This window comes from Nicotiana tabacum, chromosome 1, assembly GCF_000715075.1.
Source record: "Nicotiana tabacum cultivar K326 chromosome 1, ASM71507v2, whole genome shotgun sequence".
NCBI classification, from domain to species: domain Eukaryota; kingdom Viridiplantae; phylum Streptophyta; class Magnoliopsida; order Solanales; family Solanaceae; genus Nicotiana; species Nicotiana tabacum.
In genome coordinates, this window is record NC_134080.1 from 44,268,752 (window position 1) to 44,278,025 (window position 9,274).

The following is a 9,274-nucleotide window of genomic DNA, read 5'->3' on the forward strand; positions in this document are numbered from 1 at the left end:
AAATTTTCAGGGCCCTCCTGGATAATGGGATTTAATTTAAAATTTTCAGGACCCTCCTAGATAATGAGATTTAATTTCAAAAGAGTTTTCAGGGCCCTCCTAGATAATGGAATTTAGTTTTAATTTTTCAGGACCCTCCTGGATAATGGAATTTAATTTTAAAAGTTCTCAGGACCCTCCTGGATAATGAGATTTAGTTTTAAAATTTTCAGGACCCTCCTGGATAATGGGATTTAGTTTTAAGTTTTCAGGACCCTCCTGGATAATGAGATTTAGTTTAAGTTTTAGCGTAAGTTCTTCCTTTGGAAAATATAATTTAGCTTTAAAGTTATCACTCTTAGGTAACATGATTCGATTAACACTCACAGATATGCCCAAATTCCAAACTGGGGCAGAAAAATTTCTTTTGTTTTTCTATTTTGTTGTAATGTCAGGCGCCCACCTGGATAACGAGGGAATACAATTCAAGTTTTGGAAATCAGGCGCCCAACTGGATAACGAGGGAATACAATTCAAGTTGTTGGTAATCAGGCACCCACCTGGATAACGAGGGAATACAATTCAAGTTGTTGGTAATCAGGCACCCATCTGGATAACGAGGGAACACAATTCAAGTTTCTGGCAATCAGGCGCCCACTGGATAATAAGGAAATACAATTCAAGTTTTTGGTAATCAGGCACCCATATGGATAATGAGGGAATATAATTCAAGTTGTTGGTAATCAGGCACCCACCTGGATAACGAGGGAACACAATTCAAGTTTTTGGCAATCAGGCGCCCACCTGGATAACAAGGGAACACAATTCAAGTTTTTGGTAATCAGGCACCCATCTATAACGAGGGAATACAATTCAAGTTTTTGGTAATCAGGCACCCACCTGGATAACAAGAGAATACAATTCAAGTTTTTGGCAATCAGGCGCCCACCTGGAGAACGAGGGAAGTCATTTCAAGTTTTAAGTCAATGGTAGGCGCACACCTGGAGAATGAGGGAATTTATTTCGAGTTCAAGTCGTTGGCAGGCACCCACCTGGAGAATGAGACAATTCATTTCAAGTTTCAAGTCGGTCGCAGGCGCCCACCTGGAGAATGAGAGAATCCATATCAAGTTTCAAGCTTTAACGGCAGGCGCCCACCTGGAGAACGAGAGAATCCATTTCAAAATTATTGTGATTTTCAAGTAAGCAACAGGCGCCCACCTGGAGAATGATGGAAGTCATCTCAAGTCAAGTTTTGGCAATCAGGCACCCACCTAGAGAACAAGTGAATTCATTTCAGAGTTACTTTCAATTCGCAAGTTCAAGAAGCATCAGGAGTCCGCCTAAAGAATAGGGTCCACTTTTCAGTCTCATGTTGAAGATCAAATAGAGATTCAAGACAAGAAGTAGATAGGATCTTGTATTTCGACGGCAGGAACCGCGGAACGGAACCTCGACGGCACTTCACTCGACTCTCCACCTCGGTACTCCATCATCCTTCTCACTTGTGAAATACACGTGGCATGATTCCTTTATAACCAAGGATATGTAGGCAGCTCAGATACCAGGGCTCAGTCACATTCTCTTTTCTTTTAGTTTTTGTCTCTCTAAATAAGGATCGGATAAAAAACACGTCTTATTGTTCTTTGTCTGAAAACATTTTGTGTTTTCCGTCAAAGAGGGGCAGCTGTAGACATGTAATTTTTGATCCGTGCATTATAATTACCCTTAATAGTCCTAGTATTTTTTGAATATTACTTGAGCTTGTTCCTATATTAGTTCACTCTATTTTTAAATTTAATTCTATTTCAAGGCACAAAAAAAGGGAAAAATATAAAAAAAGAAGTAGTTTCACTTTTCTATTTAATTCAATATTAGGTATTTTGGAAAGATATATTATTTTTTAACCTACTTTTATTTTAATATAATCATTGAAAAAAAATACAAAAAATAGTTTCATATTTTATCTTATTTCTATTTAGTTTAGGTTATTAATATTTTTATAGCAATATACTTTTGTTTTTGCCATGATTTTCACTTTTATTTTTGAATATAATAATTTATATAAAAAAAGATATATAAAAAATATAGTTTTATATTATGATATATTTTTCTTTAATTAATTAGAATTAATTTCTAAAAAAGAAAAGTTCAAGTTTCTAATTATTGGATCCGCCCAAACGACCCATCTACCCGCCCCATTTCCCCCTCTAAATCTTAGCCATTCATCTCATAAAACCAATGGTCCATATCTATCTTCTTTACCATATAAAAGCCATATTTCCCAAACCCTAATCCTAAAGAGATCAACCTAAAACGGCGCCCCTCATCTCTGCCACCTTCCGCTCGCCCAAAACTCGCCGGAACACTCACTGATTCTAGCGAGTTAATTCATTGTCCCCCTTTCCCTTCTCTCTTTCTTCCATGTGGCCTGACAAATAACCGATTTTGGTTCGAATATTCCCTTACTCTTTCTTATCCGCGTTTTTGATATGTTTTCTAACATGTGAATCTCTTTCAACAGTAGATGATGGACGAAGGGTAGGATATGATTAATGAAAATTAATCATACCCTCCATCTGCCCAGATTTTTACCGAAAATAAGGAGATTTTCGGAATTTTGGAGTTCTTTTTTCGGATTTGGAGATAAAAATCGATTTCTTGGTGAAGAAGCATAGAAAGTTCGAGACCCCCTATATAATGGGGTGGTTTCTCAGATTTTGGGTGAGAAAAAAATCGGAACAAATTTTCAGAGGAAAAAGCTCTAGGGTTCGGTTTTAGGCTTGGCAGATTCTTCTTTGGATTTCCGTTTTCGTTTTCATACATATTAAGAAAAGAAAAAAAGAAAATTTCTGCTGCTTCCCTCGATTTCAATCTCGACTACAACATACAAATGGATTGAAGTACGAGTTGGAGTTCGTGTTCGGATTCGAAATTCCAGTGCCGTTTCGAGTTCTTGTTCGAGGTTTCTTTCCAATTTTGAAGTTGTATCTCGTTTGAATTCTGGAAATTGAAGTTGAATTATCACTGAATCTCCTGCTGTTATTTAAGAAAAATTCGCCCCAACAGGTTCATTCCCTATTCGCCTTGACTTTCTTATTTTGAATCGATCCTCAGAAATTATTAATATGGATTCGTAGTGATTGTGGCTGGTTGTTTTTGATTTAATTGCTTTCTGGTGGATTGTTCAGCTTGTGCATGAGTTTAATATGTGTTCTCATCGCTATCTTTTCCACATTTTCAAATCTGATCTTCAATTGAGTTTTTGAACTACTTCGTTACGGGTAAACAGATCGAATTTATGATAGTTTTGGGCTTGACTGATTGTTACATCTGAATGGGAGTTATGGCATTTGCTAACTTGATTGCACATTAAGAACTGAAATTGATGTTCTGTTTGTGTGCCTTGATCTCCCTGCGCTTAAGTGATAAAGGAAAACGTTAATCCTTGTGAAGTTAAGCATGGAAGTTTGAACTAACAGTGACCGAATTGACATGTTTTTTTGGCTTGTATGCTTCTGTTAATCTCACAATATCCACATGGTTAGGTTCAAGACATTTTTGTTAAAGGCTTCTAAGATTGGTTTGCACCCTGCTTGGTTCGAAAATGTTAAGTTAATTATGAAAATGACATATTGTTTGGTGTGAGCATCACTTAGTATTCCTGCAACATCTGTCGTTACTATTTGGTTAAGGATGTCTTTGTTTTCTAACTCTAAGGTGACCAACTTGAATGTTTAAGCCACTGCTCATTCATGTTGTGATATAACAACATACAGAAAAGTGAAAAAGTGAGGCGGGTTGGCTAGATTTATATGTCCCTTATAATATTTTAATCCACCATGCCTTTATTTCGTTGTCATTCCATATGCTCTTTTCCTTGTGTGATTTGGAATTCGTTCTCCCTTACTTGATTGGCATTTTGTATGATTGTTGGGTCGCGGGGGAGTGGGAAAAGACCGATGCCCATTAGCAATTGATTTGTCTCCATGCTTTTGGCGTCGGGCCCGGTCTAATAAAAATAAAAGTTAAAAAACAAGACATGGGCATGAGTTGATGTGTTCCTTTACTTAGTTCTTTTATAGTTCCTTTTATCTTCTTTATCGATGTTAGTACTCGCTAGGAGCATGCTTAGGCTGACCACATTTGGGTAGGCAAGCCTTAGAATATTTGTTAGTTTTAAGGTGAGAGGTTGTTCCTTAATTAAATTTATCCGGGGAATGCCCCATGAAGTTTGTAAATATTATTATCCGGGGTATACCGTGAAGAACTATGTAAATATTTTGGAGGCCTTGATGAGCATGGTGGAGAAGTCGTAGTATAGGTTAGCTTAGGACTTTTCTTTCCTTTTCCTTTTCATTTTCTTTTATTAGGTAGGGACGACCTCGAGCCTTTTGTGTGTTTATTTTTTTTTCTTTTCTGTGTTATTTTTACACCAACTTGAATATTCTAAAAGCCAACTAGATCGAGTGCGCAACCGTGACCTTCACGGGACCTGGGGGGTGCTTAACACCTTCTCCCCGAGTCAAATGAACCCCCTTACCCGAATCTCTGGTGCAGACTTAGTTTTGAGTCCAAGTGTTTTTAAAAGGAAAAATATTTTCTAAAAAATGGTGACCTGGCACACCAAAAAAATAATGCTAGGTGGCGATTCTGAGTTATTTCCTTTTGAACACTATCCTTTGTCACTTTCAAGATTGAAAAACCCTTTCGAGCTTTGCTAAATTTTATTTATTTATTTATTTAAGAGGGTATAGTGAAGTTTGGTAAAAAAGAGGTGTGACAATCGAGAAAGGCTAAACGTAGCTATTCAAGGTTTCAAAAGAGAGAATAAAGGGTTAAAACTATAAATAACCTATCGGATCATCACAGCTGTTAAACTGCTCGTATAAGCTATCACTTAATTTGAAATTGCTGGTTACACGGAGAATTATATTTGCTGATTTACAGTTCAATCAAATTGATAGCTAATTGTGTGAATCTCTTGTACTAGAACTGAATTTATTGTCACTTGACCTAGGATTCCTTTAGTGTTTTTTCAGTTGAATAATAACCTGATCATGGCTTGCGAGGTATTTTTTGAAGTTTAGAAATGCTTAATCCATGATTTTGATCACCAGTAGCTCAAATTTGTTGATTGAAAATTCCAGGCAATGTTGAATTGAGTTTAAAAATAATCATGCATTTCTGCAAGCAATGATGGATGAATCTAAAAGCAAAACGCATGTTTTTTTAAAAAAATTTTCTAGCGTTCGAGACTGTATTTGTTAAGGATAGTCATTATGATAGTATTAAATTTAGGGAAACTTACACAAATGTTTCAAATAAGTCTCAACTTATTAACCTCTAGTCATTAGTCATAAACTTACTAAAACTAGCCAAACACATATAAAAATTGAAAAACTAAATAAATAAGGTTCTTTCTCTCAAAGAATCACATGCAAAAATCACCTTCCATGTTTTTAAGCATGATTAGCAACATTAGATGCAAGACGGAAAGGAAATTTTATGGATGAGGTAGTGAATAAGGTGATGAAATACAAAAAAAAAAAAATATAATATTCCAAAAATCTAAGCAAAAAAAGGAACTTTTTCAATGGGTATAGTTGCAATTCATTGAAAACATATGGATAAGTCAATAAACAAAATTTGAGGAAGGTTGGAGGTAATTTGGACTGGTTTTGTATCAAAATTCGTAGTTAAATCAAGTTTAAAAAATTCTTCTGCGACATATGTATCAAACATGTATCATGCATGTATCTCACACACAAGTATACGTGGATATACATGTGATACACAATTGATACAAATATGACACATGTGTGATACATAAATGATATACAGTGTGATACACATATCATTTTTTTTCATATTCAGTTTTTACTTCGAATTTTCAATTCAAATCACCTCAAAACTTCACCAAATCATCTAAAAACTGAGATTCAAGCTCCTTAAGATGTACACAATCTATTCTAATAGCACTCATTCAAAAGAAAGCAAAAATTTGATATTTTTTGCTACAAATAGTTAATTGGCTAATATTAGTAATATTTTATGAATTAATCAATTTTTGTAATGAGTTACTTATAAATGGACATAGCTGGTAGTTTCCCTTAAATTTACATTGAAACAAATTTAAAGTTCTCAGTTGTTATTATGATTAAGTTTGTCAGTTTGTGTAATTACATGTCTAATTTTTGAATCTATAGTTGCTTGCCTTCACGTAAAAATTGCACGGGGTGCCCTATTTGGTCGCCCCCATTTAACTTATATCCACTTTTTTTTAAAAGTTTAAACTTGTACTCATTTTTTAAACAACTTTAGCCCCTTTTCTCCTCCTCCTTCTCCTCCTCAAAGTTATATCCGCCCTCAACCTCTTTAAACACTGCACAGATTGTGTGCTGGAGAAGAAGGTGACTCTAACTTGCAACTTTTCAAAGGGACGAGTAGCTTCAATCTGCCGGAATCCCTTCAACAGATTTACTTTCCTGATGGCGATGCTCCTCTCTTCTTGCTGCTGATCATTATGGTAAGATGTAAGACCTATTGATGATTGAATTTTATAAATGTAAAAATATGCAAGCTTTGTTGAAGGAGGATAATAATCGTTGTGATAACATTTTACAAGAAGTTAAGGGGGACACAAACCGAAAAGTAAATAAAGGTAAAATGCAAGGTGTATTAGACTATAGCTATTCAAGTTTTGTTAAGGAGAGCAAGAATCATTATGATAATAGCCAAAAGCCTTTCCATTTAGGAACACACTACTAAAAAATTATCCAATAATCAGTGTGAAAAAGCTATATCTAGGCAGAAACAACTTCAGAGCTGAAGTTGTTCCTGCCACAAAATAAAAACTTCAGCTCTAGAGAGTTCGCCAGTTACAAAAATAAAAACTTCTGCTCTAGAACTGAAGTTCGCAAGTTACAAAACAAAAACTTCAGCTCTAGAGCTGAAGTTTGCCAGTTACAAAACAAAAACTTCAGCTCTAGAGCTGAAGTTCGTCAGTTACAAAAACAAAAACTTGCTACTTCAGTCCCGTCTACTAGAATACTGAAGTTTTTCGTGATTATCTTTGCTACTTCAGCCTCGTATGCTGAAGTTACGCGAAAAAGTGGGTACACTTACAATTTTTTTTGCAAAGCGGGCACAAGTTAAAATGTGACCCAAAAAATGAGTATAGATACAAATGCGCCTAACTATACATCAATAAGCCAACCAATAAGTTAGCCCATTTAAAGGCTCATAACTTGGTCTGATTGTGCGGAAGTTTTAAAAGGCTCATAACATGGGGGGATTTGCATCTATATACAATTTTTAGGTCACAATTTTACTTATATCTGTTTGGAAAAAAAATTGCAAGCCTACTTACTTTTCGGGTAACTTCAGACATACAGGGCTTTAAGTAGCAACGATTTATGTCTGAAGTTTGAACTTCAAATTTTTTTGCCTGAAGTATGACCTTATCAAAGTAAACTTCAGATACTTTCATCTGAAGTTTGGCCTAATTTGCAAAAGCAATCAAAAAAACTTCATTTCATAATGCAAACTTCAGACAAATTAGTCTGAAGTTCTTCAGTTTGTAGTGCAAACTTCAGATAAATTAGTCTGAAGTTCTTTAGTTTGTAGTGCAAACTTCATACTAATTTGTAATGCAAACTTTAGACAAAATTAACTTGTTATATTTGAACTTCAGATAATTTTTCCTGGCATGATAGTTGCAAACTTCAGACGAAATTTAACCTGGTAATGTTTGAAGTTTGGCCCTGCAGTCCCAAACTTCAGTTGATGCTTCTTCGAGTTTTGAATATAAACTCTTGTTTTATTATTTACGTACTTTGTATTCAGATGTATTAATGTTTGAGAGGGAGTGGCGAGTCTTTCTTTCTTCGTGATTTGTCGCTTTGTCCAATTTCCAGAAACGATAACATGTGTAACTTACATGATAGCACGTTTGAGAGAGAAAATAAGAAGAAGAGGAAAAGAAGAGGAGGAAGAAAGGAGCGCATATGTCGTAGGATCTGAAGTTGTCAAAATTAGGGTATAGGTTAAATAATTTTAAAAATATGGGTATAGGTCAAATGGGGGTGACCAAATAGGGTGCCCCGTGCAATTTTTACATAACATGGCCTGACTGTGCAAAAGCTTTAAAAGGCGATTTGGACTTCAATCCAAACACTACAAAAAAACTGGAATTAGCTACGAACGTCGTCGCTAATCTATCGCTAAAACGCTCGTAGCTAGCAAAATCTTTTGATAATCCGTCGTTAAATGAGATTAGCGATGAATTTTTCTGTTTAGCTACAGAATTTGTCCGTCGCTAAAACCTGATTTTTTTAGTAGTGAAAGCCCATTTTCACCCAAAGTAACCTATAAAGGGTTCTGATCTGAGCGTAAAAATTGCACGGGACGCCTTATTTGGTCGCCCCCATTTAACCTATACCCACCTTTTAAAAAAGTTTTTAACTTGTACCCACTGTTTAAACAACTTCAGTCCTCTTTCTCCTCCCATTCTCCTCCTTCGTTTTCTGAATGCTGAAGCTTGAGATATTGTTATGCGTTCTAACCTGATGATTTATATATATCTGCTTGTTCCATTATGTTCAGTTTGGTCTTATTCACAATAATTTAACCTCTTAGATATTTTAGCTTTACAGGCACATTGGTTTTTGGTTCTAATTTATCTGTAGTAACTTGTTTTCATGTCGAAAATATTTTTCATTCTTTAATCTTTGAAATGAACAGCATCAATCGCTGCTGATCATGATTTATTAAGTTTATTGTTGTTTAGAACTTAAGCTCTAAGAATGCTGAAGTTCACCAAATACAAAACAAACTTTAGCCCTAGAATGCTGAAGTTCATCACAAACATAACAAAGCCTCAGCTAAAACATGTTGCAGTTTAGCAAATATAGAACAAAGTTTCAGCTAAAACATGCTGAAGTTTAGCAAATACAGAACAAATCTTCAGCTACTAGAATGCTGAAGTTCAGCAATTACAAACAAAAACTTCAGCCAAAACTGAAGTTTGCCATTTGCACTATGAAGTTTGCGTGATTGCCTTTGCAAATCAGGCCAAACTTCATGCAAAAATATCTGAAGTTTTGCTACATTTCAGGCAAAACATTCTAAAGTTCAAACTTCAGACATAAATTTTTGCTACTTCAGGCCCGTATGTATGAAGTTACGCGAAAAGTGGGTACACTTGCAATTTTTTTTTGCAAAGCCGGTATAAGCTAAAAGGTGATCCAAAAGGGCGGTATAGATGCAAATTCTGCCCATAATAATATCACCC

At 35.3% G+C, this 9,274-nt stretch overlaps 1 long non-coding RNA gene across 2 annotated transcripts; it reads left to right on the top strand.

Annotated features, from left to right (window-relative positions):
* The first annotated feature begins 2,167 nt into the window (after positions 1-2,167).
* Positions 2,168-7,867, top strand: LOC107822669 (uncharacterized). 2 transcript variants are annotated; one of them, XR_012708107.1, is made up of 3 exons: positions 2,261-3,048; positions 6,373-6,508; positions 7,676-7,867. It is a non-coding gene; the product is annotated as an uncharacterized LOC107822669 (long non-coding RNA). The 2 variants fall into 2 exon arrangements; XR_001656446.2 differs by lacking the exon at positions 7,676-7,867 and having other exon boundaries at positions 2,168-3,048; positions 6,373-6,741.
* Positions 7,868-9,274: the final 1,407 nt, after the last annotated feature.